This window comes from Gallus gallus, chromosome 4, assembly GCF_016699485.2.
Source record: "Gallus gallus isolate bGalGal1 chromosome 4, bGalGal1.mat.broiler.GRCg7b, whole genome shotgun sequence".
In the NCBI taxonomy this organism is placed as follows: domain Eukaryota; kingdom Metazoa; phylum Chordata; class Aves; order Galliformes; family Phasianidae; genus Gallus; species Gallus gallus.
In genome coordinates this window covers 1,441,245-1,458,494 of record NC_052535.1, presented here as the reverse complement: position 1 = coordinate 1,458,494, position 17,250 = coordinate 1,441,245, and the positions used below count along the sequence as shown (strand labels likewise).

The 17,250-nt window shown below is 51.5% G+C and overlaps 1 long non-coding RNA gene across 1 annotated transcript; it reads left to right on the top strand.

The window, feature by feature from the left end:
* The first annotated feature begins 3,763 nt into the window (after nt 1-3,763).
* Nucleotides 3,764-16,588, top strand: LOC107052040. Its single transcript, XR_005859743.2, has 3 exons — nt 3,764-3,805; nt 4,014-4,149; nt 7,708-16,588. It is a non-coding gene; the product is annotated as an uncharacterized LOC107052040 (long non-coding RNA).
* The last annotated feature ends 662 nt before the right edge of the window (nt 16,589-17,250 follow it).

The window sequence follows — 17,250 nt, the reverse complement described above, 5'->3', positions numbered from 1 at the left end:
CCCAGGTTGGCCCAGCGGGTGGGTATGGGAGGGCACACAGCTGGTGCCCGTGGCTGAGGGGCAGGGAGCCGTCCCCTTCCATTTGTAGAACGGGAACACGGCACTTTGGAATTGGATTTGCCTTCCTCCCCTCCTGCCACATGCGTGGCATTAGCTAAGGATATATTAAAATAAACCTCTGTTATGTTATTTTATCCATCAGCACAAAGGAAGGTTGTACAGGGAGGAGGATTAAGCCCCGAGGAAATGATTCAGCGAAGCAAAAACAATCTGAACAGCATTTGGGGGAGAGTTAAGCCCAGTTCTGTGCTGGGGATCATTTTGTTGTCCCAGCAGGTCCGTGTCCACCTGCTGCCACCTGAGCCCACTGCCATGGCCAGGGCAGAGCTATTGGGATGCTGCAAAGAGCCCATATCCCACTGCAACCCCAATGTATTTGGGGGGAAAAGCAAGAATTATTGGCTCTGTGCCTCAAAGGATGTTTTTGGGTCCCTTTTCCCAGCCCTTCTCCTGTCTTCTGGTCGGTGTCAGTGATTGCAGCTGAGGACTGTGCGGGGCGCATGCACTGCTTGGTTATTGGCCCCATTAACAAACAACAGGGCAAGGCATTTTCCAAGCTCTGCCAGACATTCAGGCACATTGATGGGGCCGGGAGAGGTGTCTCTGCCTGGTGGGAATGAGGTCCTGTCCTGCTGGGCTTTCCTTCCCCAGCACAGAATCCATCCAACAAACAGCCCCTTCCACTGCTGAGCAAAGGGGAGAAGCCCTGCTGCGGTGAACTTTCCTTGCAGTTCTTAAAGAAAACATCCAAGAATGTGGAATCAGAGAGGATTTGGGGAGAGCAAACCGAACTGCACGGCCAGAGCAGAAAACCTTCAGAATGGCACCAGTTCATGTCCTGTCCCACTGTGCCTCAGGGGTTGGGGCAGGGATGGGCTCGGGGGCACCCTTTGCTCGGGGCTTTCTTTGTGGGAGAAGTGAGCACTGTCTGTTTAATGCCTGCGGAACTGCACTGGAGAAGGGGAATTGAAAATAGTGCTGGGGAAGGGTTATCCTATAGCCCTGAGTAGGAGGGGATGGAGGGGCTGTGCCCCCCATGGTGCCTTATGGTGCAGAAGGGTGGTGTAGAAGACACCCTGCAGTCTGACCTGGCTGTTCTTAGAGAACAGACTGAAGACTTCTGGCCCTGCATGCATGCAAGTGTGAGTCCTGGGCTTCAGCTGAGCCCGGCAGGGAGGGACGCACTCTTCCCAAAGCTGCTGTCCCAGAGCACTTGGTTGACGTTCTCCATTTGGGTACTGCAGTGTTTGTTGGTGTGATAGCAAACGTGAGAGGGAAGAGGAGCAGTTCAGAGAGGGGGGTGCATCTGGGAGAAGGACAACAAGTCAGAAAGTGCACGAGGAAGCTTTCACTCTTCTAGGCACCGAAGTGCTGGTGAACCGTGAGCTTGCACTTCGGTTAGGAAGTGATTATTGGAATTAAATAGAAAAGATATGGTCTTAATATTCCATGGGAGCTGCCAATACAAACATCCATCAGCAGATATGTAAGAGAATAGCCTCAAAATAAAAGGAAAATGAATTACAAGACATTTCCGAAGGAGAGTGATGTCAGCCCCGAACCAAGCTATATATATTCTTTGTGTTTGAAATTGGAACCACGTGAACTCTCTGTGCAGAGCTGGGTGAAACTCTGCTTTTTCACGTTTCCCCTTAGGGATGAGGGATATTATTCTCTGGTTTTAATTTGGAAGTAATAAATAAGTGTGATGGATTTGCCACCCAATGGTGGCTGTGGAGCCGCGCACAGCTCAGTGCAGGGAGGGCTGCAGGATGGGGCCAGCGGTGTATTCCTACTGCTGGTGCTGCCATCAGAAAGGAGAGCAGTGCAAGGTGGACTGGGCAAGGGGCCTCATGGGGGCTGCGGGTCAGAGAGCAGGGAAATCTGTCTTATCTCTGCATCCAAAATGTCCCTCTGGCTGCACGGGGTTGTAGAATGCACATGGTAAATTACATGGCAAAGCATCCAATGGTCTTTTTCAATAAGGAAAGAAGGAAAACAGGCGGGGATTTGAGAGACGAAGCAGTTTGACTTGCAGGTTCCTTTTTGTTTGCAAATGGGGACATCCAAAAACCACTCCAAACCTTCAAAATTAGCAAATAACCATCTGGCCTGGTGGCTCAGCGCCTTCCGCGGCCATAAATCCACAGCCCTGCAATGTTAGCAGGGGATTTGCTCTGAAAAAACCCGCTCGGTCTTTGGGTAATGGGAAAACAAGGCAGGATGGGGCGGGATGGCTGTTGGGGGCTGCAGAGTCCAGCTGAGCATTGTGGGGTGCAGTGACACGCACAGAGCCCCCAGCATGGAATGGGGAGGCTGGAGGGCAATGCTGGTTGCAGTGCTCCGTGCAATGCTTTGGTCTGAGCTCCTTCGCCTGCACTGTTGGAGTTTTTTAGCTAAGATGCAGTTTATAAAGTAGGAACAAAGAGGTGATACCCCCGGGAAGGTTGTCTGCATGCAGAAGAGCCCTGAAATACTCCTGAGACTGCAGTTATGGGCACGATGGCCCCAGGAACTCAAACAGCCCTGGGTGCACAGCATCAGCCTGCATCCGCTCCCTGCCCTGCCAGTGCCGGCCAGCACTCTGAGCTTTGGCCATAGCTCATGCACAGCAAATGTCCCCCTCCTCACCCTCATCCTGCATCCCACATCTTGCAGACTTCGGGCTCTTCCAGATACAGCAGGGCTGCTGAAAATCACCCCGGAGTTCAGTGTCAGTGCAAAGCAATGCGCGCAGCCCTGGTTTCTGCTCCACAATAATTCGGGACCTTTGAGACCTCCCCGAGAAACTGCTCATGCAGTGAATGGCTGGGAATGAGGACAGCTTTCTGTGCTGTGGGAGGGCAGGGAACCATGCCGGGCTGTGTGTCTGTGACACAGCACCATGTGCTGCTTGGTGTGCTTTGTGCCCAGGCAGCTGCACCCTCTGAGTGCTGGGGAGCAGCACCCAGCTGTGGGAGCAGGAGTGTGAGAGAGGGATATCCAAAGGCAGTGCAGTGATTTGTTTTCCTGTCATTTATATCAGTGAAACGCAAGGAGAAAGGTTAGTAGGAAATGCATAGGAAAAAGCTTATGGAGTCGTGTCTGATAATCTCCATCGCTGGCAAACACAGCTGATGGCAGTGAGATGGGCAGCGCTCTGTGCAGAGCTGCCAATTGCTGCCTGCCCCGCTGTGCGTGCAAGCAGAGCAGAGCTCAAAAACGACTGCACTCCATTTGCTTGTGCAGAAATCAAGGACACATCGAGCACAGTTTGCAGGATAAAAAGCAAAGCCTGCAGTTATCCAGCGCCCGATCCAACGGGTAACACTGAATGCACTGCAACGCTGTGAGCTCCCATGGGGATCTGCACACACAGGAGGTGCTGCGGCTGCAGGGAGCGCCTGCACTGCTTCTTGGCCAGGAAGGGCTCATTTTGAGGGAGGGAAATGCAATTAAAGACATGCAACAGCTCAGAGAAACGAGCAGCAGAGCTGAATGCAGCAGCAGACCCAGCATTCAGCATTTGTTCAATTATGTGCTCTGCTCCTGTGCCCACATGGTGCTGTGCAGGGCCTCATCCACCCATTTGTCCCTATAGAGAAGGGATGTAAAGGAGGTGGCAGCTGAGGGCTACAGGTGTGCACAGTGATTGCCTTCGTAATTACTGATGGGATGTACCTGGGTTACAGCAGATAAAAGAGAGTGGTGCTGCCCAGCATTTAGCTTCAGAGTGATGGGGGCGTTGTTTCTGTATGTGCTTCAGGTAAGAGATTATGAAAAAAGTGCTAAATATGTTGATTTGTGGGGGGAATAAGTGATACTTTTAGCTATTGCTTTTAACTAAGAAATAGTTATGCATCCTGCTGGTGCAGAGCTGGGGCTGCTCAGCCTCAGTGCCTCACTGCAGCCATGTCTGAGGAGGGGTTTGTGGTGCTGGAGGAGAGCTGTGCCTCACCTTCTCTCTCTTGCAGCCTCAATGTCTGCCCAATGCCCAGCCTGGCTCAGCAGTGAGCTCTGGGCAGGGTTTGAGCACGGAGCTGTGGGTGCCTGGATGAGCTGTGAGGCACAACATGAGCAAAGCCATAGCAAAGAGCACTGTGAGCAGAGGTGAGTTGGAGCGTGTCGTGTAATGGGGTATATTGCACTGTTTATCTCTAGCAGTGTTACAGCTGGGGTGGATGGAAGCTGCTTCCTTCCTGCTGGGTAGAGTCTTCCCTCTCTGTAACCCCACTGGTTGCTCTGGGGGCAAACCCAAATCTCTCCCCTTTGGCCCCTGAAACCCTGGGGAGCTCTGGCTCAGATTGCTGTGCAGGTGGGACTCCAGGCTGTGGGAACAAAGGTACCCACCTGCATGCAGTGCAATGAACCAACAGTGCTCTGCTGGGTAGGAAATATCCCTCACTCTGCAGCAATGAAAGGGAGGCAGAAATCTTTGTAATTCTCCCCATCCCCAAAACCTGCCATGAATGAGGAGAAACTGTAAAATTCCACTTAAAGCCTTTTATTTTTCCTGTAATGTATCGGTTTACGTTTCTAATGTTGGTATCGTCCAGCACTTTAAATCAAATTATAACTGTATCAGACTGCTTAACAATGTTTCTTTTTAATTAAGTTTACCAGTCCCACATGCATTTAAAAAAAAATTAAAGAAATTAAACAAACTTAATTAAATTACACTTCGGGGTTGGGTAAGACTGCAAAAAGCCCAGCAAGAGCACAAGGGCTGAAAAATGCCTTTAGGTGTACTCAGGCTTTCCTTCAAAGCTGCGTCCTTCTAGGATGGTTTCTGAAGGTGCATCCCATTGCCTGCAGCGCTGCATGAGCTGCCTGTTTTGTTTCTTCCCCTTCCATGTGCTTTAAATGCTGCCTTTGCTGGCAGATAAAGAAGGGAGGCCCTCAGAAAGCTGAGAATGGGTGAGTTGGAGTGCTTTGAGCAGGCTGTCTCAATAAGCAGTGCGATGGCAGGAAGGCTGTGTGCCTTTGGTGGTGACCTGCGTTGGTCATCCCAGCACCCAGGGCTTGTGACAGCCTTTCCCAGGGTCAGAACCCAGCAGTTCCTGAAGTTTGGCTCCAGAAAACCCACCAAAACTGGGATTTCTGTGATGTTTTTTCACCTGGTGAAACAGAGCAGCCAACCCGCCCAGGGGCACAGAGCACCACAGTGCAGCCCATGGCAGCTCCGAGCCACCAAAACCCTCCTGTCCCCAGCAGGAACCCGGTGCCCCTGAGGATGGGCAGCTGTCACCATGCTGTGATTTTCCACCCCCCCCCCCCCCCCCCCCCCCCCCCCCGGGCTCCACATCTGGGGCTGTGAGGATGAAGTCAGCCCCAGAGCTGCTGCGGGCTGGAAGTGATTTCACCGAGCTGCAATGCAGATGGATTAATTCCAGTGCTGCAAAGTCAACATGGTTGAACACTGGCTACATCACAGTCTTCATTACTGTGGTCTGGATCGGGTTTTGATGAAGTAATTTCCCTCGAGCTTAGCACTTAGAAAACATATAGGGCGTCCTGCTTGGACTTGCCTTGAGAGCACCCCCTTCCCTCCCCCCCAGTGGGCCTTTATCAGTTGCACATGGACCCCTGTGATCTGGAGGGCTTCAAATGAGCCCCATCTGCTCCGTGGCACACAGTGCCCAAACAGCACTGAGAATGAGACGGGTGTTACTAATAACAAATGGTACAGCACTGCATCTCCCTGAGGCAATGAACCATCTCTGTCTTGGCTGATGGCCCTGTCCCAAGGCCAACCCCAAAAACACAGAGGTGACCTGGGGGAGGAATGGGGTCTCATCTATCTGAGCTCAGCAGTGGGGCACCAGGATGCCAGTGTTAATCATCCTGCTCCATTTCGTTTCTGACACTTGAAGAGGGCCCTTCAAGCAGGGGAGATGTTTGTTCTGTGATTTCTTTTTTTTTTTCTTGGCTATGAACTCGAATCAAATACTTTTCGTGTGCAATTTGCTTCCCTGGGAAGTGATCCTGGAAAGGTGAGCCGGTTCCGTCCCAGTGGTGCCTCGCAGGGGCACCTCCTGCCTGGCAGCCCCACCTCCTTCTGCTGAGATCCTGGTACCGAAGGAAGGTGCCTTAAGGGGCAGCAATGGGGCTCCCTGTTCTCAGCTTATTCATCCCAGAGCCCTCTCCTTATCTCAGCGTGGTGCTGCAGGTCGGTGCACGGTCTGTTGAGGAGGATGGGAGGCACTTCCAGCGCCGCGATAGGCGCCGCAACAAGGAACGCACCTCTGGGAACGCTGAAGTAGAGGAAAAATGCTGGCGTGGAGATAGAAAAAACACCCAGGTGGCATCACCTGCGAACTGAAATGCACGGGGATAAAGGGTGCAAAGCCGGGTAAAGCTCTGAAGGATCCGGCACCGTTTGTCCGTGCCGATTATTTACCCGCATCGATACCACCTCGGGCTTTCGTCGGAGGACGCACGGCCAGAAGCACCCCGGCCTCTGCCTGCCACCTGGAGGCCGGAGCCCGCAAACAGCGCTTCCTGCAGCCCCCCTCGTTGCGCATGCAGCGTACGGGCCCGTTCTGGATGCAGCCCACCCGGTATCCCATCCCAGCCGCTCTTCTGCCCGGGCTCTGTGCTTCGCTCCCAGCCCAGCAGCGCGCAGCGCTCGCGTTATTCCCCATCGTCGCACCAAAAGGTTTTTCCTCCCTGTTTTCTTTCCCGTTCTCCCTGGGGCGACGATGCGGAATTTCCTCTGAAACTCGAGCAGAAGGAAGGAAATGAGTTTTCTTTCTGTTTTTCCCCCCCTTGGTAAAGTAATGATCTCCTGCTCCTGAGAAGAGCTGCAGGAAGCAGCTCTGCGAGTTTTGAGGTGAAACAATGTGATTCTCGGTGCCATTTGCACTGTTTGCGTGGAGCTGGGATGTGAGCGCTGTCACTGAATCCCCATGAGGGTTTTGTCCTCCATTTGTATGGGAAAATGGGGATAATTGTCACCTCTCCTTTAGGAGAGGTGGAAAATATTTGCCCCTGAGGACTGCTGGCTGTGCAGGTCTGCTTTGCTCCTGGTGTTACTTAATTCATGATTTGTAAAAACAATCATTTTTTTTGATGAATAAAAAATACTAGGATGCTATTTGGGTGATCAGGTTTTGTGAAATCCGTGTTAGGAAATCACAGGGAAAAATGCATCTCCAATCCAATTCCAAAGTGTTTCAGTGTTTGTGAGCAGCAAGAGCTGCAGGAGGGGATGGGATCCAAGCAGCCATTTGGGGCTGTATTTGCCCTCTGTCCTGTGGTCACTGAGGGCTTTGCTTCTCTGATCGCTTCTCTGATCCAAAGCTTTGGGTTTTCCAAATCAGCCTGAGTTTTGGTAGTGCTAGGAAAGCTGATGTGAGGAGCTGCTCCCCTCCTTGGCAATCCCTGTCCCCAGCAAGCAGGTCTGAAGAATTAACATCTTTTTCTCCATATTTAATAACAATAATAATAAATCCCAATTTACCTAATATTCCTGATGAAGCAACCTGATAAAGAGGAGTTGTACCGTTCCTTTGCTTCGTGCTCTGCTAAGAAGGTTTTTCCTTTCATGGCCTTTCTGAGTGCACAACTTTTACTTTCTTTTAGCCCTGCAAAGAGTAACTGCAGGCAGAGGGAAGCTTTCCTCTCGCAGCCCCACTGCAGCCTCTTTGCTTGCTTTGCCCAACACAGGAGTACATTGGACTGAGAGTACCCACCTCTGCCGGGATCCACACAACTTCATCTCTCCGAGCAGCACAGCCCCCAGTGTTGGACGGATGGCCCCAAAACCTCTGAGGTGGTGGCACAGATCCATCAGCATGTGGAACACAGGACCGCAGCGTGGGCTGGCAGCGCCAGGATTGCACTCTGTGAGCAGCAGTGATTATTTCGGATTTCTGCTATGTGAGTTATGTTCCTCTTTCCCAATATGCATTTTTTGGCATCAGGAAAACAAGAAAACGGCCTTGGAAAATATGAACAGGATGGAAACTGGGATTGTAAAGCATCTTGTTCTGGCCTGCTTTCCCTTTTGTGATCGGCACTGGCGGGGCTGTAAGCCAATTTAGGGCCATTTAACCTCAGGGCCTTCTCACGGAAGGAAGGGCTCTGGCAGAGCACAAAGCCCGGCACCTGCAGGGTGGGATGCGGTGCAGATGTTCCCAGATGTGCCGCGGGCACCGCGCTCGGGCCGCCGGGTCACGTTCTGCCTCAGTTATTAAGGGAATGCAATGCTGGTTTGTAATACCACCGGCGTGTATTTTGGACAGGTTTGGGTAATTGGAGAAGTAATGGAAATTTAGCACCGTGCGGCCCTGGGGAAGAGCAGACTCCAAAAGTAAGAAGGGAAGCGCAGTGTAGAGAGCTGGCTCTGCTCGGCACGGCTCAGCAGCTCTTCTGCTCATTGGGGTTTTGCCTCTTCCTTTAGAAGCCCCTTGGCTGCAGCGATCCTCGTGGTGACACCTCTTGCTTTGCGGTGTTTTCTCCCCCAGGTCTCCATAGCTGGAGGCCAACCGCTCGCTTCCCCTCAGCACCCAACCCACTGAGCGCTCGCAGCCCCTTTGCATCCTGAGAACTCACCAACAAATTGCTTCCACACTCTGGCCCGACATCAAAACTCGTGCAGTACAAGGGTTAACCAACTTAAACGTTTAAAGAGTCATGAAATGGACGGTTTCCGCTTTCCATCTGGCTTTTATCAATCCTAAGTCGGTTTCAGAAGTACAGCTACACAATCAAAACACACAATCTCCCTAGTCAGATAATTCAATTTCATAAATGAATTACTTATGTGCCTGTAAGTAAATACATTCCTATGCAGGGAGATATTGACTGCTGTCAATGGAATAATGAGGTCCAGGGGAAGTGGCTGCGGCCCCTCGGGAGTGTCCTGTAGAGACGAGGGACTGATGGAGATCCCAGTATGGGGGATTTGAGGGGAGAGGAAGGGCTGCTTGTGGGAGGGTCACCTTGAGCCACCCTTAGGGACCATAGAGTGGGCTGTGAGTGGTATGATGGATGGGAAAGGGGAGGGACTTGGCCGTGGGTTTGTGCCTCCTGGGATCTTCTATGGTGTGGTCAGTGGTTGGACTTGATAATTGTAGGGGCCTTTTCTGACTTTAATGATCCCATGATTCTTATATCTAGGGAGAAATGTTGGAGGAGGTGATCAGAGGGCCTCAGGATCCTGCCGGGGAGGCAGAAGGTCTCAGCCTTCCCATGCAGACAGACCTCCTCCCCTCACAGCCCCTCCTTGCTCCCCAGGATGCTAAAGACCCCCCTCAGGCCCACAGCTTCATGCAAGAAGAGCTGATGCTGCGGGAGATGATTTGGCAGCTATTGCATTTTGGTGTCTTTATTTAACGTGGGCCTTGTCAGCACAGGCAGGGGCACGGATATGCATCCATAGACCCACTTGGGTGTTACACAGCAAAGTGTTGCACGGGGAAATGCAGAGCTGTGCTGCTGAGCTTCCCCTGGGGTAAGGAAACTGCAAAATCTGATGGTGTGCACGTCTTGGCCCTGCGGTGTTCTGCTGCCTTCTGTTTCCATCTCTTTTAACAGTGAGCTTCAAGTACCCAAAGCCCCTAGCAGGATGGCAGTGCTGGGCTTTATTGTCTCTTTGATATCTATTTAATAGCAAGCAAGTCAAATTCTGAACAATAGCATTCAGTTGCTTGAGCATAGCTGGAATGGTTGGCTGCTAGGAGCACGTAGTGTTTCCCACCCTGGCTGCATGCCTCCTTGCCCTTAAGCTTCCCCTTTTGCAGTGATTTCCTTTATCTTTAGTGGGGATTTGACGGAATGTGAGCAGTGCTGGCAGGGCTGCATTGCTGAGCTCTGTGTTGGTGGCTGCTGGGGTTTCAGCCCCGCCACGCAGACGCTGGGAGCTGCTATCAAGCAGAAGGGAAGAAAAACCAAATATCACAGGTTTGAAGGAAAGTTGGGCTGCTCCTGCCCTGCATGTGCCTTCCTCCAAGCGAATCCGGCCCATTTCTACTTAATTGTGCCATAGATCTCCCTTGCTGAAGGGGATTCGGTGCAAGGGTAACGTTTGCTCTCTTCTCCTGGAGTCAATTGCTGAATAAATACAGTGTTGAAAGCCTGGAGAAATTGGGAGACAACTCTTCAAAAGGACAATTTTGGGGGGTACAAATTGTAACCACCAAATCTGCATTCCCATCCTGCATCTGCGGATAATTGCAAGCATCTGTGGGGCTGAGTGAGTGGGGATGGGGGGGTGAGGGCAGAGCCCCGCTCTGGGAATGGGGCTGCATGGGGTGGGCTGCTGGGGCCCTGCAGCATGGGAGAGCCTCATTGCAGGGGGGGATGGAAAGTTGAAAGTAAAGAAAAAATAATAGAAATCATATAAAAAAAAAAATGTTTTGTGCTGGCGAAACACCTCTGTTGCTCAAACCCTATTTCTTTTTGCTGGAGAAGTTCTATGGGTGCTGACAGCTGACGGGCATTTGTGCGGCATTAATGGCTCGGGAAGGTAACGCTCATATTTTGGCTCTTTGCCTTGGAAGGGAACCGAAGCAACTTTTTGTTGACACCCCACTGTGTTACACCTTCAGGGGTTTTCTCCTCTCTGCCTCGTGGTGGTTGCACCCTGTGTGCTGCTGCAGGACAAATACAGCACGGGTACAGTCAGACACTGCCCCACGAGCAGCTCCTGAGCAATCAGCTCTGCGGGGTTCAGGAGGTCCTTATTTTCAGGGGGGAAGTGCTTTAATCAAGATTAATTTTTTCCAGTTTTCAGTAATCGGAGCTCTTCCTGAGTTTTCCTCAGCTCTCCTGTAGAATGGAATTATCAGATTTCCATGGCAATTAAAGCAGAAAGCTGCAGGCACGCGGATTGCTCCGTACGATGGCTGATGGGGAACAAGTGGATAGAGGCTGCGAGAAGGAAAGAGGATTTTCACGGCTGCTGCAGGGCCAGCCGAGCCTTGCAACGAGCTGCAAGCTCCTGCAGCACTTCTTGCCTTTCCCTCGGTGCAAAACACCCAGCGTGCAATGATGGAGAGAGCAAAAGGACTGGACTTTGGTGCTGGTTGGTTCTGAATCCAGCAGATGCTCGCTGGTGGGTGCATGGGTGCTGCACTATGGGATGATAGAGGGGTGATTCTGTTCTGTGCTCTGCCCTTCCTGGGTCCCATTGCTACTTGCAAAATCAGGATCAGTCCCTGCAAAGCCTGCCAGTGGCTCAGGAGCTGCAGGAAACTCACCAACCATCCACCCATCCCACCATACCCACAGTGCTGTGTCCCTATGTGCCACACCTGCACCATGCAGCATGTGAGTCATGGCTGCTCTTCCACTTCAACAAAGGAAGAGCCAACCAAGCCAAGGTAACACCCACGGTGATGAGGTGAAGGGCTTAATTACTCACTGGATTTCACTGCCACACCATTTCTGAGGCTGACTGCTATGATATATGTGAGGAACATCAGACATTGATCACAAAATACAAAGGGAGGAGGGAAAAGAAGTCTCCCTGTGGTTTGGATCCTGAGCCCAGGGTTGCTCTCCACTATGAAAGCATGAGTTTTCAACTAGAAAATGGCACTTCTGGCTGGGATGCTATTTTCTGGGCTCAGCCAGAGCCAGAAGGGGCAATGCCACCCAACAGACCCTTGTCCCGTTGCTCTCAGGTGTTGACCCATGTCTCCATTCTTCATTTGTCCCCATCCTTGCTGAAGGAAAGCACGTCCCACGGAGGGCACTGGGCTTCTCCCCCATGCTGCAGCCCAGCCCCCACTCCACAGCCATATGCAGCATATCACCTTCTCTTCGGGGTTGGGTTACCCTGCAGTAATTCACTTACAGTTCACAAATGATAAATCCTTGCACAGTTGGCTGAGAAATCTGGGCTAACAAGGAATGGAAGTGAATTATTAAATCCAAATGGCGCCATGGCCTGTCCACTCTACTCCTCAGCCACATTAACAACACCGTGGGGCATGATGACCTGCTGTGTGGCAATAGCTGCTCCCAGGTATGCCTGGGATAGGGCTGTAGCTCCGGGTAGGGTGCACAGAGGTATCCACCTCTGAATTGCACAGCTGGAGAGAAAGATGTGAGCTGTGTCCCAGCGTGGGTGTCCTCACAGCCCGTGTCATACCCGAGTGAGCTGCTTCCAGCAGTGACTTAAATGCAAACAGCAGAAAGCCACTAAATCCTGACATTTGCCCCTTCCCATCAGGCATTGGCACTGGCTGATCCCTTTGTGCTTTCCAGAAATAGCTGGGGCTCCGTGTGCCTTTCAGCCTTGGCTTTGGGGAGAGGTGAGGACTACAGAGGGAAATCCCAGCAGCGGGACTGGCCCTGATCTGCTGTGAAGTGAGTTCATCTGACCTGCTCACCCCCGTGTGCCCTGCCCTGGTTTTATTCGTGTATGTATTCATTTCATAGCATCACAGCATCCCAGCATCATAGAATGGTTGGGTTGGAAGGGATCCCAAAGCCCTCCCAGCCCCAAGCCTTGCTGTGGGCTGGTTGCCCCCTAGCAGATCAGGTTGCCCAGGGCCCCCTCAGCCTGGCCTTGGGCACATCCAGGGATGTATCCTAAATCAATGGGACATCCCATCAGCCAATGGGCCATCCAGTCAGCGGGGCTTCCAATCAATGGGACATCCAAACAGTGGGATGTCCAATCAATGGGACTTCTTCCTTCAAAAGGACCGCAGAACATATGGGAAGTCATGGGGTTTTTCCTAAGGATGAAGTTTATAGAAGTGACTATTATGGCATTGTTTTCAAGCTTATTAGCTGTGTCATACTGTTATTGCCTCCAGTCATTTTTGGTAGAAAACAAATAAACAGCGAGTATTTGTCAATCTCAGTAATAAACTATAGTGGCAGCAAGCTTAATCTGGTGTTAATTAGGCTTGTGGAAAACTAAATCAAGCACCAGAAACCACAGATTATTTTAGGCTTCCTCTAGCATAAACACGAAGGCTTGAGGATCCATAACGTATTATTTTTGTTGACAGTTCCCCACTTTTCCCCCAATTTATTTCATGTATCCGATAGGCTGCTCCTTGATTGCTTTTAGTTCTGTCTTCTTTTGGCCTCAGCGTGGCAGTTTGTTAATCCTTCCTATTTTTGTGTATTTAAGCAGGATTACAGACTTCAAATACGCTGTAAAAGGAACCCGTATACAACCCTTCAAAATCACTTAAGTGGGCCAATGACAGAAGTACCAGCCCTGCAAGTACATACAGAGCACTGCGGAAATCATCCCCGGTGTTTATTTATGAGCCACTTTTAATTATTCAGCGGGAATGAATGAAAGAGGTGGAAAATGGGAAGCGACAGAGGGCTTTGCATTGAGTTACAGCTCGTGGAGAGCAAAGGGAGAGATCACGGCGCTTTCAAGTCGCGATGGTTGGAGGGTATAATTACACCCTGCTGCTTTATGGGCCAAACCTCAGAGAATTCAATGGCAAACTGTGTTTCAGAGAGCGTGAGGAGCCCTCAGAAGGCTTCACACAGCACTGAGGAAGAGCAGAATGCTTCACATAGGCAGCAGCAGGCATGGCAGAGCCCTGGGCTCAGCAAGGTCACCTGTCTGAAGGGGAGCTGCACGGACAGCAGTGCGAGTTCTGCTTGGCACGTCTGCAGGGAGCAGATATGGAGAAGGAGAAGTGCTGCGATGCCACGTGGTTAGCTGAAAAGTGTTTTCTCTGCAGCTCCCACAGGAAAGGCCCATGACTGAGAAAGAACATGGTGTTCGTTCATTGGGACAAGCTGATCTTCAAGCTGATTTGTGTTAATTTGGAAAGTGAGATCTTTTTTTTGTTGTTGTTGTTCCCCCTTTCTTTTTCCAGGAAAAATGGAGCTGTCTGGTTTTGATCACTTGGTGTGCTCAGCACCAAAGCCCTCAGAGTAAATATCTCCTATGAAGGACATTAAGGACCAACTCATGGGGAGCAGCAGCAGGAAAACACTGCCATAAACCCAATACACATCACGGTGCATTCGTTTGTTACTTGGCACTGTAGCCGGGGCAGGGAAAACATAGGAAGGCATGGAGCAGAATGGTGCCTCGGGGTGATGAGTACAGCTGGGGCAGTGTGATTAGCCCCAAGTGGCAGAGTCCTCCATGCGCCCTGCAAGGCAGCTGATGGCTCTGTGCTCCCTTTCCTGCTGGCTATGGGAGGAAGGAGGGGATGACCGGGCACGGTGCAAGCCAGCCTTGCTTTCCATTCGAATCCTAGAACCGTAGCCAAAGAAAACAAAGAAATAGAAAAAGAAAGACGACGCACGGCAGCGTGCTGCTGCTGGAGGAAGGCCGATAAGGCGGCAGCTGCTGCTCTTCCTCTGGGCTGCCCAGCAGAAAGCTGAAGGCAGCGCCGCCCGGCTCCTCACCCCAGCGCCGGGGAACGGCTTTAAGGAGCCGTGATGCTCAGCGGGCTGATAGGCAGAGCGGACGGCAGACCTTCCAGCTTCCTTCTGCCTTCCGAGCACACTCTGCCCATTGGGCCCCGCTGTAGTGTCACCTCGGGGATCTCTGTGGTGTTAAAGCGAACTTCTGCACAAGAGCGAGCAACTCCCGTTTGCACCCCCGCCGGTATTTCTTCCCCAGAAGTGAACTTGCTGCTCTTCGCCGCGAGATGGAGCCTTCAGATCGAGCCCTTTCCCTTAGGGTTGGTGGTTGTCTAAAGCAATTAAGCCTCATTTAGAGATCGCACGTGTTTAGTTTTCTCAGATTACTATCTGTGGGTCTTTATTATTTTTTTTTGTTAATGAATCATATTTTTCATCATCTCTCTCTCTTTTATCTGATACGAGGAAACTGCAAAGGCTGCCAGAATGGGTGCTGCTCCAGCCCAGCTCTGCAGAGGAGGACAGTGAACAATGCAGCTCTTCTTCCTGGAGAAGCATCACTCACAGCATCACAGAATGGTTGGGTTGGAAGGAACCTCAAGGACCACGAAGCTCCAACACTCCTGCTGCAGGCAGGGCCACCAACCTCCACACTCCATACCAGCCCAGGCTGCCCAGGGCCCCATCCAACCTGGCCTTGAACACCTGCAGGGATGGATGGGGCATCCACAGCCCCTCTGGCAGCTGTTCCAGCACCTCACCACTCTCATAGTAAAGAACTTCCCCTCTGACATCCAACCTAAATCTTCCCTCCTTCAACGTTAAACCGTTTCCCCTTGTCCTGCTCGATGCATTGCTCGATGCCACACCACAGGGACAAAGCAGCTGCAGAAAGTGTGTGTTGTGCAAAAGCTGGGGCACGAGTGGGGGCTAAAAGGGACACCTGGATGGCAGCATGCTGTCCTTCTCTCTGTTCACCTTCTAGCTCAATTCTACTTCTGAAATCTGCCCCCATTCCATATCCTACTGTTCTTCCTGAAGGGCAACGGAAAAGGATGGCTCTGCTCTTTGGCACCAGCAGAGCTGCTCCTGCCCTGCCTGCTGTGCACCCATCTGCCACGCTCCTCCCCGGCCTCTGCCCACAGCCACGTCCCCAAATACCCCGAGATCTCACTTCCCTTTGGTTTCACTGCCTTTCAGCCCCGAGGGACCAAATGTTTTGTTTTGCTCTGTGCGTTTCCACGTTCATCTTTCATCTTCTGTTTGAAGCTATTGTGAAGAAGCTGCGAAAAGCAATGTGGCCCTGGTGCTCCTCTGATGGCACTCGGGCTCTGGAGAGGTGTCTGAAAGCTGACAGCAGAGCTCTGTGCTGCTGGGAGGAACCAACTTCTGCGTTTGGGCACCCCACTCTGTGGGGATTGGGGCCAGGACGGGTTGGAGCAGAACCCCAAAGTCTGAATGCAATTCAGTGTTTGCCAGAAGGCAGGGACTGATAAGGCCTGCTGGGCTCTCAGTGCACCTCTTTAGGCACATAGTGACAAGGAAAAGGTTCAGCTCAGCGAGGAGCAGGCAGTGGCCACTGCTCTGCTGCCTCTGCCCTGTGTGGGCAGCCCTGCCCCGTGAAGCCCTTCCCTTCCCAGACTTAAAACCAACGCCCTCCTGAGTGCCTTCCTGTACCAGCTCCTTTCTGCTCTCTCTCTCTCTCTATTTTCTGGGGTCACAGCAAAGAGCAGCACTGGGGCAGCACCCATGGGACCATAATGTGTTTGTAGCACACGGACAGACACACGCAGAGCATTGCTGCTGAGTTCACTGCAGGTCCTCTGGTGCTGCTGTCAAACCTTCATTTTCAGGTGTTGGAAATCATTTGTTTCCCTTCATCTGTTTTCTGTCCGCAGATGGTGCTTCCTCTGTAGGTGATGGACTCGAGGTGACAGTGATGGCTCAGTGCTTCCTCATATAAGCAGAGCTCCAGAACCACCCTCAGCACAGTGCTGCGCAATGGCTGCAATGCTTCGCAGAGGATCAGTGTGTGTATGTAAATGGCAGAATGTTCTCAAGCAGCACTGGATTTTGCATTTTAGCAAGGATTTCCTTCCCAACTCCTCCTTCCTCAGTGCTGCTCAGTACCTCTTTCCCACTCCTGCCCCTTGTTCTTCCCTGCCCAGCTCTTTGCCCTGCATGGCACGTTCCAGCCCCTCCTTTCTTGCTGATCTCTGTGATTAAAAGGTGGTGAGCAACACGGTTATGAAAGCAATGATCTGTGCTGTATCTTCAGAGGAATGTCCACCTGCACTGTCTGCAGGATGGAAACCAGCAGGGAGGCTGCTCCTTACCCTTCTGGCGCAATGATTGAACAGATACTGCCCTCAGTTAATAACAATTCCCAATAACTCTTGAAATGAAGCAGACACAGCTCTGCTAATTAAGGTGAAAAAGCAGCTCATCCAAATAACTTTCCTCAGAAAGCACGTCCAATGACACTTCTATCTGTTACGCTGTGTGTAGTTATTATCCCCAGTAGGTTATACAGGATGCAAGTGGGAGAATTTCTGATGCTCTCATTAATTTTGGTGGCAACTTTCTGTACTGGGAATCATCATTCACCTCCACCCATTGGAAGCAGTTGAATTTCAGGAAGGTGGCAGTGCACACATGGCACAGGGTTAAATTTGGGTTAAAGACAGCATCATCTCCAGGCCTCTGGCAAATGAGGCGGAGTAAGCAGGACACAGCAGGGGAGATCAGGTCCTTCACAAATGGGAATATTCACTTGGGAAGAAGTAGGAGAAAATAACCTAGAAATAAGGTCACTGGTCTCCAGACAGCCCCATGGGAAAGCCAAGTAGTGCTGAGAGTAATTTTCCTGCTTAGTGTGGCAGGCGTGTGGGCACACATCATAGG